General features: G+C 44.0%; 1 pseudogene; it reads right to left on the bottom strand.

The window, feature by feature from the left end:
- The window catches only part of LOC123489789, a 34315-nt pseudogene extending 10115 nt beyond the window's left edge, over positions 1–24200 (bottom strand).
- Positions 24201–25630: the final 1430 nt, after the last annotated feature.

Raw genomic sequence — 25630 nt, 5'->3', positions numbered from 1 at the left:
AAAACAAATCCAAAATGAATCTACACTTGCATGTAAACGGTCAAATAAATGTAAGCTACTGTATATTAGCAATGTGTTTCATAACAAAAGCTAAACCTGAGGATCCATAGATAAAAGGCCTCGTAATGGTAATTGTGAACCCTTAATTTCAACATGAGTAGCAGGAAACCAGTGATGTGTACACTGGCATACCACACCTCCCTGCAGCCCCAGCAATGCCCTTTTAGTGTAAGAGCTGTTTGAAAAGACAGCCTGAAATTCCAGCCTGTTTTAGTGGGATGGAGTTTTGAGCTGCCTGTTGACATCACCAGATGGTAAATTAGTTAATAGACCAATAAGAAAGAGAGTTCCAAACCTCTCTGCCAATAACAGCTAGTTTTCAGTTTTCCCTTTCCCACTCAGACCACTCCCAGACAGTCCTAGCAAAATGTGTAGAACTGCAAGAAGTTAGCTGTTTTCATAAAAAAATAAGTTTTTCTACTGTGGGGGGGACATTGCTCGGACCTTGCAGGGGGAGGGAGGGGGGGCTCACAAAACTGCGATAGCCACTGGATGTGTACATAGCCCCGGTGTAGGAATCTGTTGTTCATTATGTTGAGGTACTCAACAAAGGACACATACATGACTCATATTAAATGGAATTTAATGTGCTGCATTGTAGAGTGATTTATGGAGATATGGACACAATGAATTAAGGGTATGTGTGCGTGTGTGTGTGTGAGACTCACCGTGGTCTCGTCTTCATGCAGCACCTGGTCGTACCCCACTCAGTGCCACACAGAAGATAATGGCTGTCACGTCCTCAAAGCAGTGGATCCATTTCTTCCTCTCCGACCTCTGACCTCCCACATCAAACAGCCTATGGAACACACACCATCCATTACACGTGCACAGAAAAACAAAAAGCAACCACTCAGAGGATCACATACTGTAGTATAAAGTATACAGTGTCAGTACAATATCTACCACATACAGTCAGTCTGACATAGCAAAAACACATTGGTATGGAATTATCTCTATTAATTTTGAAATTGCTCCCACATAGTTTCTGAGTACCATAGCTACTGTAATATTACCATTGAGGTTAGGCTCATGCACAGATTTTCAACCCCTCCCTACATCTGAAGAACATTGGATTTCAAAGGGTTTGCTGCCACAGGCCAGCTAACAGAAGGCTGTAGAGGTCTCTGTACTACTGTAGATACAGCATTTCAGGTCAGGGGCAGGGCACACCCAGAACTGCTAGGATTACTGGAACAGGTCTGGGAAAGGACAACAGTCCAGTACCACTAGACTAGAACATTCTTCAGTACCAGAATACTACGTTAGCCCTTACAAAAAGCCTGTCAGAGAGCAAGTTTTAGGATCAGGAATGAATGGAACATCACAGCCTGACAGTCCTGCAGCCTCTCGCTGCACACCACTGTTTTCTACATATTAAATTAAAGGCCCAGTGTAGTCAAAAACGTGATTTTCCTGTGTTATATATATATATATATATATATATATATATATATATTACAGTGAGGGAAAAAAGTATTTGATCCCCTGCTGATTTTGTAAGTTTGCCCACTTACAAAGAAATGATCAGTCTATAATTTTAATGGTAGGTTTATTTGAACAGTGAGAGACAGAATAACAACAAACAAATCCAGAAAAACGCATGTCAAAAATGTTATAAATTGATTTGCATTTTAATGAGGGAAATAAGTATTTGACCCCCTCTCAATCAGAAAGATTTCTGGCTCCCAGGTGTCTTTTATACAGGTAACGAGCCGAGATTAGGAGCACACTCTTAAAGGGAGTGCTCCTAATCTCAGTTTGTTACCTGTATAAAAGACACCTGTCCACAGAAGCAATCAATCAATCAGATTCCAAACTCTCCACCATGGCCAAGACCAAAGAGCTCTCCAAGGATGTCAGGGACAAGATTGTAGACCTACACAAGGCTGGAATGGGCTACAAGACCATCGCCAAGCAGCTTGGTGAGAAGGTGACAACAGTTGGTGCGATTATTCGCAAATGGAAGAAACACAAAATAAATGTAAATCTCCCTCGACCTGGGGCTCCATGCAAGATCTCACCTCGTGGAGTTGCAATGATCATGAGAACGGTGAAGAATCAGCCCAGAACTACACGGGAGGATCTTGTCAATGATCTCAAGGCAGCTGGGACCATAGTCACCAAGAAAACAATTGGTAACACACTACGCCGTGAAGGACTGAAATCCTGCAGCGCCCGCAAGGTCCCCCTGCTCAAGAAAGCACATATACAGGCCCGTCTGAAGTTTGCCAATGAACATCTGAATGATTCAGTGGAGAACTGGGTGAAAGTGTTGAGGTCAGATGAGACCAAAATCAAGCTCTTTGGCATCAACTCAACTCGACGTGTTTGGAGGAGGAGGAATGCTGCCTATGACACCAAGAACACCATCCCCACCGTCAAACATGGAGGTGGAAATATTATTCTTTGGGGGTGTTTTCTGCTAAAGGGACAGGACAACTTCACCGCATCAAAGGGACGATGGACGGGCCATGTACCGTCAAATCTTGGGTGAGAACCTCCTTCCCTCAGCCAGGGCATTGAAAATGGGTGGTGGATGGGTATTCCAGCATGACAATGACCCAAAACACATGGCCAAGGCAACAAAGGAGTGGCTCAAGAAGAAGCACATTAAGGTCCTGGAATAGCCAGTCTCCAGACCTTAATCCCATAGAAAACTGTGGAGGGAGCTGAGGTTCGAGTTGCCAAACGTCAGCCTCAAAACCTTAATGACTTGGAGAAGATCTGCAAAGAGGAGTGGGACAAAATCCCTCCTGAGATGTGTGCAAACCTGGTGGCCAACAACAAGAAAACGTCTGACCTCTGTGATTGCCAACAAGGGTTTTGCCACCAAGTACTAAGTCATGTTTTGCAGAGGGGTCAAATACTTATTTCCCTCGTGAAAATGCAAATCAATTTATAACATTTTTGACATGTGTTTTTCTGGATTTTTTGTTGTTATTCTGTCTCTCACTGTTCAAATAAATCTACCATTAAAATTATAGACTGATGATTTCTTTGTCAGTGGGCAAACGTACAAAATCAGTAGGGGATCAAATACTTTTTTTCCCTCACTGTATATATTTCCACACTATGAGGTTGGAATAATTCTGTGAAATTGTGAAAGTGATGATAATGCCATTTTAGTGTAAGAGTTGTTTGAAAAGACCGCCTGAAATTTCAGCCTGTTTTGGCAGGATGGATTTTGGCCTGCCTGTTGACATCACCACGCAGTAAATTAGTTAATAGACCAATAAGAGAGTTCCAAACCTCTCTGCCAATAACAGCTAGTTTTCAGTTTCCCCTCCCCACTCAGACCACTCCCAGAAAGTCCAAGCAACATTATTGCTAGAGAAATTGCACTTTGCTAAGAAGCTATTTTTGTTTATTTTCGACCATTTTGATTGAAAACAATGATAGTAAGGTACTTAATTGTTACCCAGAAATGATTTAATATTGAGATAAAAACGGCTGTATTGGACCACTTAACACATTATTTTCATCATGTATTTTTTGTTCTCAATCAGCTGACTGAGTCAGAGAAGGAGATTAACAAAGAGCTGCTTTGTGCTAGCAGGCAGGCAGGCAGGCAGGCCGCTGTGTGAGGAGCAGAGGAAAAATACAAGCCCTCTGTTTTGTTAAACCAAGCTAAACAAGGTGTATTGGGGATTTTTATTGCACATCCCGCTTTTTCAATGTACATCCCACTTTTAAAAAATTATGAGTAATATAATGAATTGGTAGCACTAGATTTTACAGCGCATTAAATACCACAAAATATCCAGATAATACTTAATGATTTAAGCTTAAATAGTATGTCTTCAGATTTGCAGTTCTAGAGTAATTAACTAGAGTTTATAATTTAAATGTAGATTCAGTCACAGCTCCTTTTCTCCCAGCGCTCTGTGCTGATCCCAGTGCACATTCATTAAAAAAAAGAAAATGTTAATGGCCATGGTACAATAATGAAGAAACCCATTAATCTTGGGTAAAATCCATGTATGACAGATCATAATCACCATTTAAGCACACATACTGTTGTTACAGAAGAATACCCTTTACAAAACCTGGTCTCAGAGCATTTCGTATGATTCTGTACGTAAATGTAGTATGATATGTTGCGTTTCGTATGGTATGTATTAATTTGTGGATGTCCATCACCCATTTCGTATGATATATTACGAATTACAATTCATATTATATGTTCCGAATTTGCAAATGTAAAATATGTTACGAATTTGCAAAATGTACAATATGTTATGAATTTGCTAAACGTATGATATGTTACGAATTCTAGCTAGGTGGGTAATGTTAGCTAGCTGGCTAACGTTAGCTAGGCTAGGGGTTAGGGTTAGGAGTTAGGTTTAAGGTTAGGGTTAAGTTCAGGAGTTAGGTTAAAGGGGTTAGGGGGAAGGGTTAAGGTTAGGGGAAGGGTTAGCTAACATGCTAAGTAGTTGCAAAGTAGCTCAAAAGTAGCAAGTAGTTGAAAAGTTGCTAATTACAGTGCCTTGCAAAAGTATTCATCCCCCTTGGCGTTTTTCCTATTTTGTTGCATTTCAAACTGTAATTTAAATGGATTTTTATCTGGATTTCATGTAATGGACATACAAGTGGAATGAAAAAAAAAAATGAAAAGAAATAATAATGGAAAAGTGGTGCGTGCATATCTATTCACCCCCTTTGCTATGAAGCCCCTAAATAAGATCTGGTGCAACCAATTACCATAATAGTCACATAATTAGTTAAATAAAGTCCACCTGTGTGCAATCTAAGTGTCACATGATCTGTCACATGATCTCAGTATATATACACCTGTTCTGAAAGTGTTCTGAAAGGCCCCAGAGTCTGCAACACCACTAAGCAAGGGGCACCACCAAGCAAGCGGCACCATGAAGACCAAGGAGTTCTCCAAACAGGTCAGGGACAAAGTTGTGGGAGAAGTACAGATCAGGGTTGGGTTATAAAAAATATCAGAAACTTTGAACATCCCACGGAGCACCATTAAATCCATTATTAAAAAATTGAAAGAATATGGGACCACAACAAACCTGCCAAGAGAGGGCCGCCCACCAAAACTCACGGCCAAGCAAGGAGGGCATTAATCAGAGAGGCAACAAAGACACCAAAGATAACCCTGAGGTAGCTGCAAAGCTCCACAGCGGAGATTGGAGTATCTGTCCATAGGACCACTTTAAGCCGTACACTCCACAGAGCTGGCCTTTACAGAAGAGTGGCCAGAAAAAAGCCATTGCTTAAAGAAATAAATAATCAAAAACGTTTGGTGTTCGCCAAAATGCATGTGGGAGACTCCCCAAACATATGGAAGAAGGTACTCTGGTCAGATGAGACTCAAATTGAGCTTTTTGGCCATCAAGGAAAACATTATGTCTGGCGAAAACCCAACACCTCTCATCACCATGAGAACACCATCCCCACAGTGAAACATGGTGGTGGCAGCATCATGCTGTGGGGATGTTTTTCATCGGCAGGGACTGGGAAACTGGTCAGAATTGAAGGAATGATGGATGGCGCTAAATACAGGGAAATTCTTGAGGGAAACCTTTCAGTCTTCCAGAGATCTGAGACTGGGACGGAGGTTCACCTTCCAGCAGGACAATGACCCTAAGCATACCGCTAAAGCAACACTCGAGTGGTTTAAGGGAAAACATTTAAATGCCTTGGAATGGCCTAGTCAAAGCCCAGACCTCAATCCAATTGAGAATCTGTGGTATGACTTAAAGTTTGCTGTACAGCAGCGGAACACATCCAACCTGAAGGAGCTGGAGCAGTTTTGCCTTGAAGAATGGGCAAAAGTCCCAGTGGCTAGATGTGCCACACTTATAGAGACATACTCCAAGAGACTTGCAGCTGTAATTGCTGCAAAAGGTGGCTCTACAAAGTATTGACTTTGGGGGGGTGAATAGTTATGCACGCTCAGGTTTTCTGTTTTTTTGTCTTATTTCTTGTTTGTTTCACAATAACAAATATTTTGCATCTTCAAAGTGGTAGGCATGTTGTGTAAATCAAATGATACAAACCCCCAAAAATCTATTTTAATTCCAGGTTGTAAGGCAACAAAATAGGAAAAATGCCAAGGGGGGTGAATACTTTCGCAAGCCACTGTAGCTAACATGCGAATGTTGTCCGTGATGAGATTCGAACTTGCAACCTTTGAATTGCTAGACATTCACGTTATACTTTTGTTTTTGCCTTAAGTAACCATCTGTGTTATGCAACCATACCAAACGTGGTCCTCTGTAGCTCAGCTGGTAGAGCACAGTGCTTGTAACCCCAGGGTAGTGGGTTCGATCCCCGGGACCACCCATACACAAAAATGTATGCACGCATGACTGTAAGTCGCTTTGGATAAAAGCGTCTGCTAAATGGCATATTAAATAAAATTAACCTATCATACTAATTAGAGTGTCCTGGATTTACATTTACTATGTCTAGTCTATGAGACCAGGCTGCTTTACAGCCTGTAAATGCAGCATAATCAGTTGGAGTATAAAATTAAGTATTTGAGGAGGAAGAGGAGCACTGAGCCAGTGTCTTACCTGAAGTGCAGGTTCTTGAAGACGAAGTGAGTTTCTACAATGCCAGTGGTCTTGACTCGGGTTCTGAGGATGTCCTGCTCTGTGGGCTGGTAGTCAGGTGCACCGATCCGGTCTAAACTGTCTAGGTAGCTGAGGAGAGACAGAGGCCAGTTAGGATCAATGCATTGAACTCTGTTTTAAACTTTAAGGACTGAAACAGGGCCTCTGTGTAATTCTGGGGCTATAGGTGCACACTGGTTTTCATTGCACCACAGAACTAAATTAATTGATTAAAATCATTGATTGGAGAGAGAGTAGTCTGGCCTACTCCCCCGAGGACTAGATAAGGGACTGACAAAAAATATTATAATGACAACCTGACATTTGAATCTGAAGGGCTGGAGCATTGCACTTCAGTTACGAGGGCAATCATGGACATTTTGGACAGGAAAGACTATGCTATATTTTGAGCAATAGGCCAACATCAGCTAGAGCAGTTGGGATTGCTTAGGACTAGGTGCAAATCTACTGCTCCACATGCAGGAGACAATCAATATAGGGAAAATAGACAATGACGACATCCCAGGAAAAACAAGCTGTCGCTCCCTCCGTGTGGAGAGAGGATCATAAATCACACCCATGATTAACCAACAGTCAGCACCCAGTAGTGTGGTAGAGAGGACACTGGACACACAGTACACTTAAACTGGCACGGCACACACATATCACATACAAACATCTTCTCTCCCTTCATCTGTGTTTTATGTGTAATGGTGTCATTCACTGATCTGTGTCCAGTTGAGAGCTGTGAGGCTTCGCTGGGTAGCTGCAGTATTCAGCAGCAGTGTGTGAACATTCCACCCTGGCCACAGGCCTGGTGACACAACCCACTGAGGGGGGCACTTACACTGCACAACACAACCCTACACTGCATGGAGCCGCAGTACAGTATGTTGCTGAATGCTTTTAAATGTGTGTACACGTGAAATGATTGATAAATGATTAACACAAGCCGATGTTCAGTGGTAAATGTGCTGCATCCGTTGCCAAGCTCTCTGTTTGGGTGGCAGGCTGCCCAGAACTAATGCAGCTCATTAACATTAGTGCCTAAAAAACCTGTGCTGTGTCCACAGTACTGCCTCCCTGTCCACAATATAAGGAGGGAGGCAGACACAATGACTCAGGGAGAACGAAAGAAGAAAAAGAAAGAAAGAAAGAAAGAAAGAAAGAAAGAAAGAAAGAAAGAAAGAAAGAAAGAAAGAAAGAAAGAAAGAAAGAAAGAAAGAAAGAAAGAAAGAAAGAAAGAAAAGAAAGAAAGAAAGAAAGAAAGAAAGAAAGAGAAAGAAAGAAAGAAAGAAAGAAAGAAAGAAGAAAGAAAGAAAGAAAGAAAGAAAGAAAGAAAGAAAGAAAGAAAGAAAGAAAGAAAGAAAGAAAGAAAGAAAGAAAGAAAGAAAGAAAGAAAGAAAGAAAGAAAGAAAGAAAGAAAGAAAGAAAGAAAGAAAGAAAGAAAGGATGGAGGCAGGCCAGGGAGATAGAGGAAGAGCAGTGGGGGAGACCTATGATGCAACTGCTGGAAGTGGAATGAGATGTCACATCTCTACAAAGTGTGTCCAAAGCTCACACTGACATGGCCATTTGAACCCAGATGAAACTACTCCATAGAGTGGATTCACCCTGCCCTGCCATAACAGGCCAGCCCACCTGCGCAGAGAGATGAAGTAAACCTCACTGCATCCAGGGGGCGACATCAACACAACTGGGGTTACAGTCATTCCAGTCTATGAATGTTTGATTCTGGCCACATCATGCACATCTTATTCATACCACAATATCAGTTTTTACAACATATCAACCAGCCGTAACAAAAAGCACATTTCCCCTCTGGAAGTACTTCTTGTAAACCAAAAGAGCATAAACAACATATGAGGAGTATATAGGCTACAGCCTTCAGCTTCTCCTTGCATTTACATTCAATATTCTGTGACGTCACGAGAGGCTACACAGCTTTCAGCGGGATTGCTCAAGTAGTGCAAGGAGACCAGGTTCAACCAAAACAAGGATTTTATTAAAGGTCTTGGGAAACTAACGAAAGTATAACACAACTCTGTTCTCTGGTGGCTCTTTAAGGGTTAACAGTTCAGGGATGTCTCTTCCACATCCAAAATCATAACTCTCCCTCGCTCAAATAACTTTTCCCCAGCCTTACTGTAGTCCACGTTGCAGCTAGTGGCCAACCCAGCAAAACGTCCTTCCAAATGTCCCACACGTATTTCCACAGGTGCATATATCCAAAGGTGAGTATTTCCCAAAGGTAAGTATCTCCAAATCCTTATATTCCTCATGGAAGTGGACGTGCAGCACTCTTGTCCTCCAGAGAGCCCAGCTTGGAGACTGTGTCTCTTCCCTTCCCAAACCTTCAGCTCATCAGCTCCTGATTGGTTTCAGCTGCGTGGGAAGATTGGCCATAGAGGGTTGGAGTTCCCGACCATACCAGCAGATGGAGCCATAGCTGTCTGGGTTTGCAGCCATCTCAGGGGATGTAACGTCCCTCCAGGACACAGCCTCTCGTGACATCACACATCCCCCTCCTCGGGACCCGACGTCCTCGTCGGGTAAAGGCAGCGAAGAAGGCATCACGCCGGGAGAGGGCGTCCGCATTGCCGTGGTGCTTGCCAGCCCCTGTGGACAACCGAAAAGTTAAACGGTTGCAAGCTCAAAAACCATCTGGTTACTCTACTGTTTGATTCCTTGTTCTTGGCCATCCACTGCAGAGGGCGTGATCAGATACCACCATGAAACGTCGGCCCAGGAGATAGGAACCGAAGGGACTCCAGGGCCCAGACTACAGCCAGACATTCTTTCTCCACCGTTGAATAGTTCTTCTCTCTTGGAAGTAACTTTCTGCTTAGGTAGAGAATGGGATGTTCTTCACCGTCATGTGCCTGGTGAGGACAGCACCCAGACCCACCTCCGAAGCATCCGCTTGGACAATGAATTCCTTCTTGAAGTCTGGTGCCACCAGGATCGGACTGGAGCAGAGTGCTCGCTTCAGGTTGAGGAAAGCCGCCTCCGCCGCAGGGTTCCACTTCACCATTCGTGAGTGGCGTTTGGTCGTCAGCTCCGTCCAACGGTGCAGCTATGGTAGCAAAATCTGCAATAAAGCGTCTATAGTAGCCAGCGAGGCCCAAAAATGACCTTACTTGCTTCTTGTTGATGGGCTGCGGCCAGTCCTGTATGGCCCGTAGTTTGGCTTCCTGTGGTTTTGACCAACCCCGCCCAATGGTGTACCCCAGGTAGTTTGTCTCACTGAAGGCCACCTTGCACTTCTTCGGGTTTGCCGTGAGCCCCTGCTTCCCTGAGCGAATCCAGCACCGCTTGTACCCGGGGTAGGTGGCTGGCCCAATCCTGACTTTGTATAACAACATCATCCAAATAAGCCGCTGCGTGCCTCTTGTGGGGTGCAAGGACTCGATCCATCAGGCGTTGGAACGTGGCAGGTGCCCCGTGGAGACCAAACGGAAGTCGGGTATACTGGTAGAGCCCCTCCGGGGTGGCAAAGGCTGTCTTCTCCTTAGACGCCGGGGTCAAGGGCACCTGCCAGTAGCCTTTTGTGAGATCAAGAGTGGTTAGGAAACGAGCATGCCCCAAGGAGTCTATTAAATCATCGACACGAGGCATTGGGTATGCATCAAATTCAGACACTTCATTCAACTTTCGATAGTCATTACAAAAATCGTACTGAACCGTCTGGCTTGGGAACTAGTACGATGGGACTTGCCCAGGCACTGTGGGACTCTTCGATTACTCCCAACTCCCGCATCTTCCTTACCTCCTTCTGTATAACCACTTTACGAGCCTCTGCCCGCATGCAGGCGCTGGTTTACCGTTCGGCCAGGCATGGTGCGGATCTCATGTTGGACCACCTCTGTGTGACCGGGAAGGGAGGAGAAGACATCCTGGTTCTGCTCCACGAGTTCCAGGGCCATCTGTCGTTGATGTGGGGACAGATTTGGACCCAGCTGAACCTCTTCTCGCGCCGGTTCCTGGGTCTCTGTGGGGGGTAGAGAGCTGAACAGCGCCTCTCTGGCGTGCCACTTCTTTAAAGGTTAACATGATAAATCTGCTCAGTTTTCCTTTTATCTGGTTGCCTCACCTTGTAGTTTACTTCTCCCATGCGTTCAATGACCTCATATGGTCCTTGCCAGGTTGCCAGGAATTTGCACTCAACGGTTGGCACCAGGACCAGCACTCTGTCCCCGGCTTAAACTCCCTGGGTTGAGCAGATCTGTTGTAGGAGGCTTGCTGTTGCCGCTGACTGGCCTCCATGTGTTCCCGCATCATGGGATAGATGGCCTTCATTCTCTCCCTCATAGCCCCCTACATGGTCGATCAGTGTCCGCTGTTGGCATGGCTGCTCCTCCCAGGCCTCCTTGGCGATGTCGAGCAGTCCTCTGGGTCTGTAGGAAAGCAAGAGCTCAAAGGGTGAAAAACCAGTAGAAGACTGAGGTACCTCTCTCACCGCAAATAATATGTATGGTAACAGCTGATCCCAGTTGCGCCCATCTTCCCCCTACCGCTTTCCGCAGCATGGATTTTAGTGTTTTGTTAAAACGTTCGACTAGGCCATCTGTCTGGGGGTGGTAGACCGAGGTTCTCCAGCTGTTTGATTTTCAGTAAAGCACAGAGTTCTTTCATCACCCTGGACATGAATGGAGTCCCTTGGTCCGTCAATATCTCTTTTGGGATTCCCAGACTAGTTGAGAGACGGAACAGCTCCTTGGCGATTTGTCTGGATGTAGCGTTCCTCAGCGGAATGGCCTCCGGGTACCGGGACGCATAGTCCAGAATGACCAGAATGTATTGATGTCCCCTGGCACTTTTCGGTAAGGGCCCGACTATGTCTAATCCAATCCTCTCAAAAGGAGTTTCGATAATGGGCAAGGGAATGAGCGGGTTTCTATATGTGGGCTTTGGCGCAACCTGCTGACACTCAGGGCAACTACGGCAGTAGTTCTCTATCTCTTTGTGTACTCCTGGCCAAAAAGAAACGTTGCATGATTCTTTCCTTAGTCTTCTCTACCCCCAAGTGGGCCCCTAAGCGGTGTGTGTGGGCTAGGTTGAGTACTGTGGCCCGATAGGGCTGTGGCACGAGGAGCTGTTCATGCACTTCCTCATTTTTCTTGACTATCTGATATACTAACCCCCGGTTTACTGCGAAATGGGGGTAAGTAGGGGTTGTCTTATCACCTAACACTACACCTTCTAATACCTGCACATTTCTTAAGGCATTTGCAAGAGTAGGATCTTGTAATTGAGCCGTACCATACTGGCCTGTGAGAGGGGGAAGCTCTTGGGTGCCTGGGACGTCTTCTTCACTGGAGAACGGAGCACTTTCCTGGGCTGCGTTCTCTTCTCCCGTATCCGGACCAGTCTCGGTGTCGGTCTGGGCACCTGCCATCCCTATCAGAGCCCGGGCGGGAGTGAGTAACTCGGAGGATTGCACCGGAGCCTTCCCAGGATGAGTCTTGCCTCTCCGTTTCCGAGGTACTCGGGTTATCCTCTCCTGAGACTCTCTCCAGAGTGGGTAAAAGGCTGGGCAGTCTCGTCCAATTAGGACAGGGACGGGAGGAATCAACCACCCCGCCGTCGTGTGTATGGTTCCCCGTGTGCTGGTCATTGTAAGTTCAGTAATGGGGTATTCTCTGGTGTCCCCATGGACACAGGAAACTGGGAGGACTTTCCCCGGGGTCAGACACGTTGGGCCCACCAAATCCTTACGCACCAGGGTGGCCCGGCTACCAGAATCCAGTAAGGCCTCCACATCATGGTGATTCACAGTTACCGGGCAGGTGGGGGTCGATCTGGGCCGCCATCTACGACTCCCAAGAGCGAGGCAAAACGGTGTGTGGGTGCTGAGCTGGAGGACTCCGCAGTGGGCATAGGTTCATCGGCTGGTTTCCCACACTGCCAGGAGATATGTCCCATCTCCCCACACCGGTAACACTGTCGAGTTTCCCCCCTCCTGGTGTACTCTTCTTGGACCCGCCTGGTTTCTGGCTCCCCCCTGGAGCCGGGATAAGTCCCTGACGTGGCTGGGTTCGAGACCTTGGGGTCCTTTGGGACGGGTTCTTCCCATTTGTGGTGGGGCCGCACTCCTGGGGTCTTTTCGGGAAGCATTCAGCATCTCCGCTGTGGCCTGGTACTTTTCCACAGCTTCCACGGTCAGATCAGCCGTGGTCAAGGCCTGTTGACTGATGAACCGTTTTGCCTCATAAGGCAGGGCGCGTGTGTAACGATCCACCACAACGGCCTCCCACCACCGCCGCTGCTGTATTCCTCTGCGGATCCAGCCATTTCCTTGCGATTCGGACAAGTTCATGCATCTGCGCCCGAGGAGGTTGGTCTGGTTGGAAGGTCCAGCTGTGAAAGCGCTGGGCCATACCAAACTTTGTGAGTCCATATCTGCTGAGGATCTCAGACTTCAGGGCATCATAGTCAGTAACCTGGTCAGGGCCCAGGTCCCGGACAGCATTCAGCGCTTCCCGGTTAGAAAGGGGGCTAACAGACCAACCCACTGTTGCTTGGGCCAGGCTTCCCCTAGTGGCCGTGGCCTCAAATGCATGCAGGTATGCCTCAATGTCATCGGTAGCTCCCATCTTAGATATAAAGTCACTTGCCTTTATTGGGCGGGTATTTTGGACCACCCTCTGTCTCTGCAACTGCAACTCCTCTGCCTTCAGAAGGTTGGCTTTCTTTTGCTCCTCCAAGAGAGCCACGTTTGCTTGCATCTGGGCTTGCTGGCCAGCAACAAGGGCTTTCAATATGTCCTCCATTTCAGTCGGCGGGGAGCCTACGGCCCAACTTGGAAAAACTGGGTGATCAAACCTTCGGTATCCTCCTCTGACATGCACTATTAACGCTTGAGCGTGCCTGTATTCTCCACCATCTGTGACGTCACGAGAGGCTACACAGCTTTCAGCGGGATTGCTCAAGTAGTGCAAGGAGACCAGGTTCAACCAAAACAAGGATTTTATTAAAGGTCTTGGGAAACTAACGAAGTATAACACAACTCTGTTCTCTGGTGGCTCTTTAAGGGTTAACAGTTCAGGGATGTCTCTTCCACATCCAAAATCATAACTCTCCCTCGCTCAAATAACTTTTCCCCAGCCTTACTGTAGTCCACGTTGCAGCTAGTGGCCAACCCAGCAAAACGTCCTTCCAAATGTCCCACACGTATTTCCACAGGTGCATATATCCAAAGGTGAGTATTTCCCAAAGGTAAGTATCTCCAAATCCTTATATTCCTCATGGAAGTGGACGTGCAGCACTCTTGTCCTCCAGAGAGCCCAGCTTGGAGACTGTGTCTCTTCCCTTCCCAAACCTTCAGCTCATCAGCTCCTGATTGGTTTCAGCTGCGTGGGAAGATTGGCCATAGAGGGTTGGAGTTCCCGACCATACCAGCAGATGGAGCCATAGCTGTCTGGGTTTGCAGCCATCTCAGGGGGATGTAACGTCCCTCCAGGACACAGCCTCTCGTGACATCACAATTCCAAGGTAGCACATTCTCCTCTGCCACCCTCTCTGTCTCTCCCCTCTTTGTCCGTCACTGATTTGTTCTCTCTCTCCTTTCTTCCTCTATCTTCCATTCCTCCTATCTGTGTTTGTCTTGCCTCTCTCCCCATTATGATGTATTGTTTATCATCAAATTAAAACTGCCAATGCAAATTTCAGCTCGCTCTATAAGAGGGATTTCCATAAAGGACTGTGAGTGGTAACTTGTACAGTCTAGTCTCATTCAATAGTGTCATAGTTTCATTGTCGTTCACTTTGGAACAGAAAAAGCACGATCCAATGAGGAGTAAGCAGCAGAACGTGTCTAAGTGTGTTTACTCCTCTGCTATGACACAATTAACATCTCTATCCAACTGGATATCAGCGTGCTCTTGAATTAAATAATATTTCTGACTTATCTTCCAGCCAAACCTCCCTTGAAATATTTACTGGAGTTCATGAAACTAACATCCATATTGTCCACCAGTGACTAATACGATGAATAAAATCCCAAGGGAATTCTTGGGGATTTGAGGTCTGGTATCTGATGTAATATGTCATGAAAATATAGCAGCCCTGTGGCTCTGCAACCCAGTGGTGCTGTGACCGTCATGCTCTCCCTAGCAAGATGAATAGTGATGAGGTTCTATCTATGCTGGTCTATCTATGATGGGAGGATAAGACTGGGTCATCTGGGGTCTGTTCAAGTGGTGTAGAGGCGGGGTGCGTAGGAGGGGGCTCTCTTTGTATAGGGGACTCATATCTGTCCCTTATTACTATGGCTCCCTGCCAGTAACTCCCTCCCACACACACCATCCGTCCTCTCCCCTTTTCCCCTCCTCCTCATCGTCCAGCTTGAGTGCTCTGCATGGCAAAATCTCTCAGCACCAAGCCTGCTGTCGGCTGCTTCCAATCACTCCACAGGCTGGTGTTGGAGAGGGAGGAGAGAGGGAGGAAAGGAGAGAGGGAGGGGAGCAGGGATGGTTGATGTGGCGGGAAAGAAAGGAGTTGGTGAGATCAAGGGGAGGGACATAGCAAGGAAAGAGGTGGCGCTAAAGAGAGCGATTCACAGAAAAGAGAGAGATCAGAATGTAGAGGACTGAAAGAGAACAGAGAAAACAGAGAGAACTAAGTGTCCTGTGGTATACCTAGGGTTGCAAAATTCTGAAAGCTTTCAATAAATTCTCTGGTTTCCCCAAAATTCCAGTTGGAAGATTCTTGGCATAGGCGAAATTGCCACGGGGGATGGGGGCCATGTCAGAACAGGTTGATTCATCCCCCCAATAATTTATTTAAAATAAATATGAGTAACTCTTCATATTAGAATGACAATATGAGTAAAATATTATTTATAAATGTTTTGGTTTGAGGCCCCCCAGATAGCATATGAACAAGTGATAAGCAATGGTAAAATGTGTAGAATTGCAGGAAATGTGCTTTAACGCTCAACTTTGGGCACAAAAAAACAGTCCAACTCCTCCTCTTTCTCAATTTTTCAACATTAATGGGGTGGTTAATCGATGTGTCAGCTAGTTCGTTGGCTAAGCTAGCCACTTGTAGCTATCCAGTAACTCCTCCAGTATGTGTTGACGTCATTTCACCGGATCTGTTTTTGGACGGAAGCTGTAGAGATGGGTAAGAAATTGCATTTCTGTAGCCAAATATCTTATTCATAAAAAAAATGTAAGCATTAAATGACCTGGTTTGATGATGCATTGATCAGTTATACATTTTTAAAGCCGTTATTTTTGCGTCTTTGCCCAAAGTCGACCTTTAAAGTAACTGCCCAGTGTTTCCAGATTCCTATGAAATATGACCTATAATGAATTACAATATGAGTGAAATAGTTTTCCTTCTAAAAAAATTGTAATTAAGTATGTTAAAAAGCAGTTTTTCTGTGTTGGAATGGCATGGGCATACCCCAACAACAGAATGGTGTGGGCGTATACCGATCATAAAAAATATTAATGCGAGTAGACCGATCATTAAAAATATTAATGCGAGTAGACCGTTGATTGGCCAGCTCATCCTCCTCAGGATGCAAGCATTTTTTAAACGGTCTGTTTGAGATTCAAGTTTGAGGTGGGGTTTTTGAAGTGTTCTCCTATTTATGCTTCGGCCACAAATACGAGTGTAGGATAAGTCAACAACATTATTTAGGTATGAGTTAACAGAATGAACTTTTAAAAGCACGATTTTCACTGGACAGTTACTTTAAAACTAACATTTTCTCTCAGCCTCATTGCAAAATGTTTAGAGTAGCAGGAAATTTGCTTTAAAACTGCAACAATTTCTGTCATTCTCATGGCGAAATTTGAAAAATTGCATAACATAATCTGTAAAAAACACATTTTTCACTCTGCCCCATGGCAAAATGTGTAGAACTTCAGAACGTTAGCTGTTTTTCTACAGAAAATCTGTTTCCCCCTCAAAAATATATATATTTTCATGTTTTTTGGGGTTGGGGGGGGCCTTCCACTTATACTGTGCTTTCAAAATAAAAATTGCACACACACACAATTTCGCCCTTGATTCCCGGAACCACACCACAGTTCAGAGCGGCATGGTAGGGCTGGGCCCAAGCACAGCCAGGGAGTGGGGATGAGCCACACATGATTACAACTTATCTGATGGGCCTCTGGCAAAGTTTGTGGTAAAGAGAGAGAGCGAGAGAGAGCGAGAGAGAGCGAGAGAGAGCGAGAAATATATCTGGACCCTGACTGTATATTTCAATAAGACAAAAATAATGGTGTTCCAAAAAATGAATACAAAATTCCATCTAGACACCCGATGCCTAGAACACACAAAAAACGATACATATCTCGGCCTAAACATTAGCGCCACAGGTAACTTCCACAAAGCTGCGAAAGACAAGAAGGGCCTTCTATGCCATTAAAAGGAACATAGAATTTGACATACCAATTAGGATCTGGCTAAAAATACTTGAATCATTTATAGAACCCATTGCCCTTTATGGTTGTGAGGTCTGGGGTCCACTCACCAACCAAGAATTCAAAAATGGGACAAACACCAAACTGAAATTTCCTCTGTGTACAATGTAAAACACCAAATAATGCATGCAGAGCGGAATTAGGCCGATACCCGCTAATTATCAAAATCCAGAAAAGAGCTGTTAAATTCTACAACCACCTAAAAGGAAGCGATTCCCCAAACCTTCCATAACAAAGCCATCACCTACAGAGAAATTAACCTGGAGAAGAGCCCTCTAAGCGCTGGTCCTGGGGCTCTGTTCACAGACACAAACAGACCCCAGAGCCCCAGGACAGCAACACAACTAGACCCAACCAAATCATGAGAAAACAAAAAGATAATTACTTGACACATTGGAAAGAATTTACAAAAAAAACAGAGCAAACTAAAATGCTATTTGGCCCTAAACAGAGAATACACAGTGGCAGAATACCTGACCACTGTGACTGACCCAAAATTAAGGAAATCTTTGACTATGTACAGAATCAGTACATAGCCGAAGGCAGACCTGGCTCTCAAGAGAAGACAGGCTATGTGCACACTGCCCACAAAATGAGGTGGAAACTGAGCTGCACTTCCTAAATTCCTGCCAAATGTATGACCATATTAGATACATATTTCCCTCAGATTGCACAGACCCACAAAGAATTCGAAAACAAATCCAATTTTGATAAACTCCCATATCTATTGGGTGAAATACCACAGTGTGCAATCACAGCAGCAAGATTTGAGACCTGTTACCACAAGAAAAGGGCAACCAGTGAAGAACAAACACCATTGTAAATACAACCTATATTTATGTTTATTTATTTTCCCTTTTGTACTTTAACTATTTGCACATTATTACAACACTGTATATAGACATAATATGACATTTGAAATGTCTTCATTCTTTTGTAACTTTTGTGAGTGTAATGTTTACTGTTAATTTATTGTTTATTTAACTTTTATTTATTATCTATTTCACCTGCTTTGGCAATGTAAACATATGTTTCCCATGCCATTAAAGCCCTTAAATTGAGAGAGAGAGAGAGAGAGAGAGCGAGAGAGAGAGAGAGAGAGAGAGACAGAGAGAGAGAGAGCGAGCGAGAGAGACTGCTCTGGGTGCCATGACTCTTAAATCTACATGTCATGTGGGCTGCTTTCATACATCAAAAGACATTGATAGACATATCCACCTCAAAGTGTTATGCAACGTTTCTATAATGTAGATCCGGACAAAACCGAATCTTATCTAAGATAACATGATCGTGCCAGACATGTCAAGTTCTGCATGGTGTGTCAAGTTCCTGGGCGAAATACTGGACTACCAGTAATCAAACATCATTCCTAAATGCTATGACATTTACAACACAATTAATTGAGTTCCATGTAAATGTGAAATAAATGTGTTTCGTGACCTTTTGCAGGACACACTAATATATTGTGGATGGAAAGAAAATGAATTTTCTCAGGAATGCAATACTATGGGCTTAAGCCACCTCAGAGGAGCTGAGCAACTCGCTACTGGCTATGTCCTTTAATCATTCTCTCGCTGTCCTGCTCCTGTCTACACTGTCATGGTGTATCACTGCTGCGCTACACGCGGTTGTTCTCCACACCCGTCCTCAGGGTTGGGTAGGTTACTTTCTAAAAGTAATCCGTTACAGTTACCTGTCCAAAATTGTAATCAGTAACATAACTTTTGGATTACCCAAGCTCTGTAATGTAATCTGATTACTTTGTTACTTTTAGATTACTTTCCCCTTAAGGCATTAGAAGAAGACAAAAATGAATATTACCAATTGAATGACATCTATTGCAGGATAAATCCATGTTAGAGTTTACATAGCTGGCCATAAATGGATGTTTCATTTTGCTTTATGGGTTGTTTATGTACAGTAGGCTTCTTCTAACCCATTGCTTTCTACTACAGATAATACAATTAGGCTATATCTTTACATTAAAAACCAAAGTCTAAGATTTCCAGTAATTCCAATAATTTAATACTCCTTGATCTTCAAGAATAGGACATGGAAATATGGAAATATAGATTAGCCTAATTGTTTATATGAGCATAACCCAAAAACTAAGGACATTAGCTGACTACCATGGAGTTGAGTTTAGTCAGCTAAGGACTTATAGGCTACTCTGTTGTTTATTTTGTTGTCATGGAGGACTGATTGGGTTCATTGCGTTGAGTTGAAAAATAAATGCTGCTCTCATGGAATGGCATGCTTTGAACCCCAAGTGCTATTTGCATGTGAAAAATGTATTGATGCCATATGCTGCATTTGCTCTAGGCCTATTGTTTACGTTTTTGTTGGTGACACTTTGATATCTCGATAATTTGCAGCTGTTCAAGTCTATCAAAAGTGTGCGAGTTTGAGCATGTGTCCGTTAGGACTATGGACATTTATTTTGAATCAGCACGAATGAGATTGAGCAATAAAAGCCCTACTCGTGGTCTTCTTAAATGAAACGTGTTTTTGACAGTATGGAGCACAATACCACGGAGGAGTTTAGAAGGGAAGAACTCCCTCAAACAGTTATTTTTTTTTTTCAAGATTGGGATATGCACTATGCAGCTCTAGCAGGAGTGCATTTTTAACTGGCTGTTCATTGGTCGCAAAAACAATCGCAGCTTAAGCTTCTTCAATTCAACCATTATTGGGTTAACAGCCATCCACAACAAACACAATCAGTAAGGCGCAAATAGGTAAATGAGAGAGCAGTAGTGTGATTCAAATCAATGCGCTATGTAGGCATCAATAATAAGTGATATCCATATCGCACTGCCTGCAGGCTACATCACTGCTGTCGTTCTTACCTCCAAGCGTTTATTCAAGTTGGATAATCTTTGGATGCCTACAGCAGTTGCACCATTGGAAGACATAGCTTGGACTGTAGCCTACAAAAGCCTATTCCTGCTCTTTTCCGCAATCCATCAAACACATTTGGTGTGTCATCATAGTGGTCTCTGATTTGTGGTCAGACTCGCTTAAGGCGGAAACAAACTTAAACTTGTGCCTTTTTTCAATGCTGATTTGAATGTCATTGAGAAAACAGAAAGGTGTCAAATAATTTTCTGAAATTAAGAGTAATCCTAGAAGTAATCATCTAGTTTTTCAAAAGTATCTGTTATCTGATTACCATAGTTTTGCTGGTAACGTAACAGATTACAGTAAAAACAATGTAATCAGTTACTTGTAACGGATTACATGTCATCCGTTACTCCCCAACCCTGAGATTATTTACTTACTGAACCACCACACTCATAAAGACATCTGCCTTTGAATGTTTGATTCTTTGTACTTAAAGTAAAGATTAATCCATTTTGAATGTTATATTGTTTTTGTGCATCTCTGAGCGATGTTCTATCGATTCCCTGGGTCAATACATGTTTTCATGTGTATCTGAGATATCGCCGTTAAAGCAGGCAGAAATTTGGCCGGTATGACGTAGCACTGAGATAAAGCCGCACTGGAAATTAATAGGAATACGACTTTTAGACTGCAAAAACGTCCATCGTACATGTCAGATTTCAATACTGGCGGTTGTCATAATGGGGTGGTTGTCGTCTCTTGAATGAGCCATTGATCATATTTTTGCGATATTCCTACCTCAAGAAATGTCTAATTTTGTATTTGTCTTTTTTTGGGTATTTTCTTAGTATTATTTTTAAACCCTTTTTTCTCCCCAATTTCGTGGTATCCAATTGGTAGTTACAGTCTTGTCCCATCGCTGCAACTCCCCGTACGGACTCGGGAGAGGCGAATGTCGAGACATGCGTCCTCCAAATACAACCCAGCCGAGCCGCACTGCTTCTTGACACAATGTGTCGGAGGAAACACCATACACCTGGCGACTGTGTCAGCGTGCACTGCGCCCAGCCAGCCACAGGAGTCACTAGTGCGCGATGGGACAAGAATATCCAATTGTGCGACGCCCCATGGGTCTCCCGGTCACAGCCGGCTGCGACAGAGCCTGGACTCGAACCAGGATCTCTAGTGGCACAGCTAGCCATGAAATGTGTAATTTAACAGAGGTTCTAATGTCGTCCGCATGCTTCCCAGCCGAAACACTTTAGGACTTCAGTAAGGTTTTTTGGGGGTTTTTGGGCACACAATATATTTTTTGGGGCAAGCCCAAGTCGGTAGCCCAAGTCTATGCCCCTTTGTCGGTGACTGGTCAACAGTAGGAATTCTTCAGTAAAGCCTTTGTTGTCATTTAATGAGAGACTCGTTTTCGTGCACACAACAAAGATTTCTTAAGTTATCTTAGATTCATTTGACTATTTTGAGGAAGTGTTTACTGGCTATGGCGTCTCAAAATGGACAAACAGTACTATTGCCACTTTATTTTCGTTTTTCAAGCAAAGGTCTTTTAAGTAGTATGCGAATACACTCGTTCGGTTCGCCTAGGCGACTTTGGCTAGCCACCAGCCGAACTGAAGCATGCTGACGCCTTTACACATTTCTCCTATTTGTCTGCCTCTTCAGTCCAGGGTGCATTGCATGGTGCCATTGCAAATGCCAGACTCCACTCTGTGAGGCACATACAGGTTGAACATGGTGAGATTGTAGACTCCTAAATTGATAGCGCAGCTTGTTTGAGGCGATTTCTACAGCTAACTAGCTACTGACTTTGGTATTATTGTGTGTAGCTACGTTTGCTAGCCAGTCCATGGAGACTGAATTGCATTGTGGGTTTTGTAGTCGACTTGAGCTGCAACAGATTTCCACAACAATTTTCACGTCGCTACCAACCTTATTATAATGACAAAATGAAACATTTGTTCCAAAAAATATTGTTCTCACATATTAGTGTTATGTAACACTGTAAATTATAGGAATGAGTGGTTTTGGGTGGATTTTTCCTTTAATGCAGTATTAATTGATATTGTGTTCGCTGGGATGGTGGAAAGAGGATGGGGTGGATGAGAAGATGGCCACACCAGGTGGAGAATGAATAAGTCATGTCTGGGGGCTGACCAAGGTCCTGCTGGGGTTGTTGTGTAAGTGCACAAATAAGTCAGACACAGGGCCTAAAATTTACTTTTTGGTCCACCAGCCACTGTGGCAGGTAGATTAAAAAATCTACCAACAACTCAGATATTTTACCAGCCAAAATAAAATAAAACGTCTTGCTAAAATTACACCAACAAAACACAAATAAACAGATGAGCATGCTTTGTAATGTTTCTAAAAACAATAAATCTATTACTAGTAAGAAGTAATGTGGTATTTTGTTTAATTTCATTTAATATTTTATGACCTGAGTCTTTTAACCAAAATATCACAGATGAGACAAACATTTTCACCTGCCCCTTTAAGGGTGGGAGGATACCGTGGTAGCGTGACTCAAGTCATGTTTGTGCCTGTGAGATTGAGGCGTAGCTGCAGTCCAAACCCATAATTTTACCCCCCTCAGCCCTCGCACTAGCCACTTTCTCTTGGGGGAATCACCGTCGAAACCGAATGCGGTTTGATTGCCATCTTAAGTGGTCCAATTCACAAACGTCGCCCCCTCGGCCCTCGATTTAGCTTGACAGAGCGAGTGAAGAACTTTGATCACTTGTGGAGTTGATATGACCCACAATTCAATGCAAACTGTAGTCACGTGTCAAACTCCAGTGGCTGCGAAGTGTCAACTTTTATCAACACGGCTGCATTTTCGGCATGTCAGACAACATTATAATGCTAGCTTGTTAAAAAAGATATATACATTTAATTGATTTTAGCGTTGGCAAATTGGCTTAGTCTCGTAGTGCGGACCCTATAAAACGAAGGTAGCTTCATAAACATATTTTGGGGAATTCTGAAATGTATTGGAATAAATGACCAAACTATAAAACTAGCTTGCCAGCTATGGGTAGCTAGCTACCTTACAGGATTGCTAGCTAGCTACGTTAGCTAGCTAGGTACATTAATAGCTATAGGTTGGTTGTTTTTAAGCTCAACTTCAAGATTTCCAACAAGGACGTTGCCTCTCCAAACATCACTCTCCCTTGCTTGGGCAAAGGACATTTAAGGTACACTCAGATGTAAAACATTATTCAAGGGCTGAGGGTTTAGGGCCGAGGGCTGTCTACTTTGAGTTTGGACTGAAGCCCCTTACTAGTAGCTGCCTTGTCTTTTCTTCCCTAGCAGTTGAAACTCAAACATTGAAAAACAACCTAGCTTGTGAAAAAAACAATGTAAATAGCCAAGAAACACAAGGACAAAGTTTCACTTCAGTAGACTTTAGTTTCAAGTAAATTAGACCGACTTTTATGCCTGTGCGCAGTGCACCTAAAAATGAATCTTTCACTCAGCTTTTCACGTGCGCACAGTCCCCTGCCAGGCAGTGTTGAAGCGCGAGGTGGGATAGGCTATAGGATTCGTAGTTCTTTGACTTTGTGCGATGAATTTACCAGCTATGAAAGAAAACGGCAGAAATACTTTGAAAACAGTTACTGCAGTATTTATTTTGCTATAAATGTCATCATACTTGACTATTTTTATTCACAGATGCAAGTGAAATGCTCGCACTGTGGAGACCTGACCACCCGCCAACGTGACTGGTGAAATAGACATCTTACCCGCCAATGTCAAAATCTACACGCGTTTTCATTTGGCGGGTGGCGGTTGTTAATTTTAGGCCCTGATCATACATAAGTGTTTGATACCAATTGATTTACATCAACCTAGCACAGAAATTTACCAATTCACTTTGGGCCTCATAAACCACTTTGTCTATAAAACACAAAATAGTTGCTTCATATTTGTTGTATATGACTAATGACACATGGATATCAATGAATGTAGTAAGTGGATGATGTTTATGTATGTGTGATCCATAAACACTATCATTGACTGGAGCAAAGTAATGAGAGTTGTATTGATCCTGCAGCACTAGGTCCTCCTGTGGGGGTCAGCAGAGGTAGAGTAGTACTCACTATTGGGAAGAGTCATTGAGCTGGTATTCTCGGGCGCGGTTGAAGCACTCCTGGATGCCGGAGTCCGACCACAGGCGGGTCATAGCCCCCAGGAGCTCAGGAGAGTAGGGCTCAGTGTCCTCCATACGACTCACCACGTCACACACCATCTTAGCATCAGCCTGAGGAGGGAGAAGAACAACAGGTACGTTATGTATAGCACTTCAAATACAGTACATTTACGTAATTTAGCAGACGCCCTTATCCAGAGCGACTTACAGGAGCAATTAGGGTTAAGTGCCTTGCTCAAGGGCACATCGACAGATTTGTCACCTAGTCGGCTCAGGGATTTAAACCAGCAACCTTTCGGGTTACTTGCCCAACACTCTTAACCACTAGGCTACCTGCCACCCAATACACACAAGCCTGTAGAGAGGAAAACATCAGCCTGTAGATAGGAACAGATACAGCACTCACATTAAGTGTCCATAACACAGAATAAAACCAGAGTTATTTCTTGTGCAGAGATAATAAGAATTCTAAAATTACAGTGTAAATCGAAAATACCCTTACCAAAAAAAAATGCAGTTAGTATTTGATCCCCTGCTGATTTTGTACGTTTGCCCACTGACAGAGAAATGATCAGTCTATAATTTTAATGGTAGGTTTATTTGAACAGTGAGAGACAGAATAACAACAAAGAAATCCAGAAAAACGCATGTCAAAAATTTTATAAATTGATTTGCATTTTAATGAGGGAAATAAGTATTTGACCCCTCTGCAAAATATGACTTAGTACTTGGTGGCAAAACCCTTGTTGGCAATCACAGAGGTCAGACGTTTCTTGTAGTTGGCCACCAGGTTTGCACACATCTCAGGAGGGATTTTGTTCCACTCCTCTTTGCAGATCTTCTCCAAGTCATTAAGGTTTCGAGGCTGACGTTTGGCAACTCGAATCTTCAGCTCCCTCCACAGATTTTCTATGGGATTAAGGTCTGGAGACTGGCTAGGCCACTCCAGGACCTTAATGTGCTTCTTCTTGAGCCACTCCTTTGTTGCCTTGGCCGTGTGTTTTGGGTCATTGTCATGCTGGAATACCCATCCACGACCCATTTTCAATGCCCTGGCTGAGGGAAGGAGGTTCTCACCCAAGATTTGACGGTACATGGCCCCGTCCATCGTCCCCTTTGATGCGGTGAAGTTGTCCTGTCCCCTAAGCAGAAAAAACACCCCCAAAGCATAATGTTTCCACCTCCATGTTTGACGGTGGGGATGGTGTTCTTGGGGTCATAGGCAGCATTCCTCCTCCCTCCAAACACGGCGAAGTTGAGTTGATGCCAAAGAGCTCCCTTTGATCTCATCTGACCACAACACTTTCACCCAGTTCTCCTCTGAATCATTCAGATGTTCATTGGCAAACTTCAGACGGGCATGTATATGTGCTTTCTTGAGCAGGGGGGACCTTGCGGGCGCTGCAGGATTTCAGTCCTTCACGGCGTAGTGTGTTACCAATAGTTTTTTTTTGGTGACTATGATCCTAGCTGCCTTGAGATCATTGACAAGATCCTCCCGTGTAGTTCTGGGCTGATTCCGTTCTCATGATCATTGCAAC

This window comes from Coregonus clupeaformis, unplaced genomic scaffold, assembly GCF_020615455.1.
Source record: "Coregonus clupeaformis isolate EN_2021a unplaced genomic scaffold, ASM2061545v1 scaf3301, whole genome shotgun sequence".
Classification (NCBI taxonomy): Eukaryota; Metazoa; Chordata; class Actinopteri; order Salmoniformes; family Salmonidae; genus Coregonus; species Coregonus clupeaformis.
The sequence above is the reverse complement of the archived record's forward strand: the minus strand, read 5'-3'. Positions and strand labels throughout refer to the sequence as shown.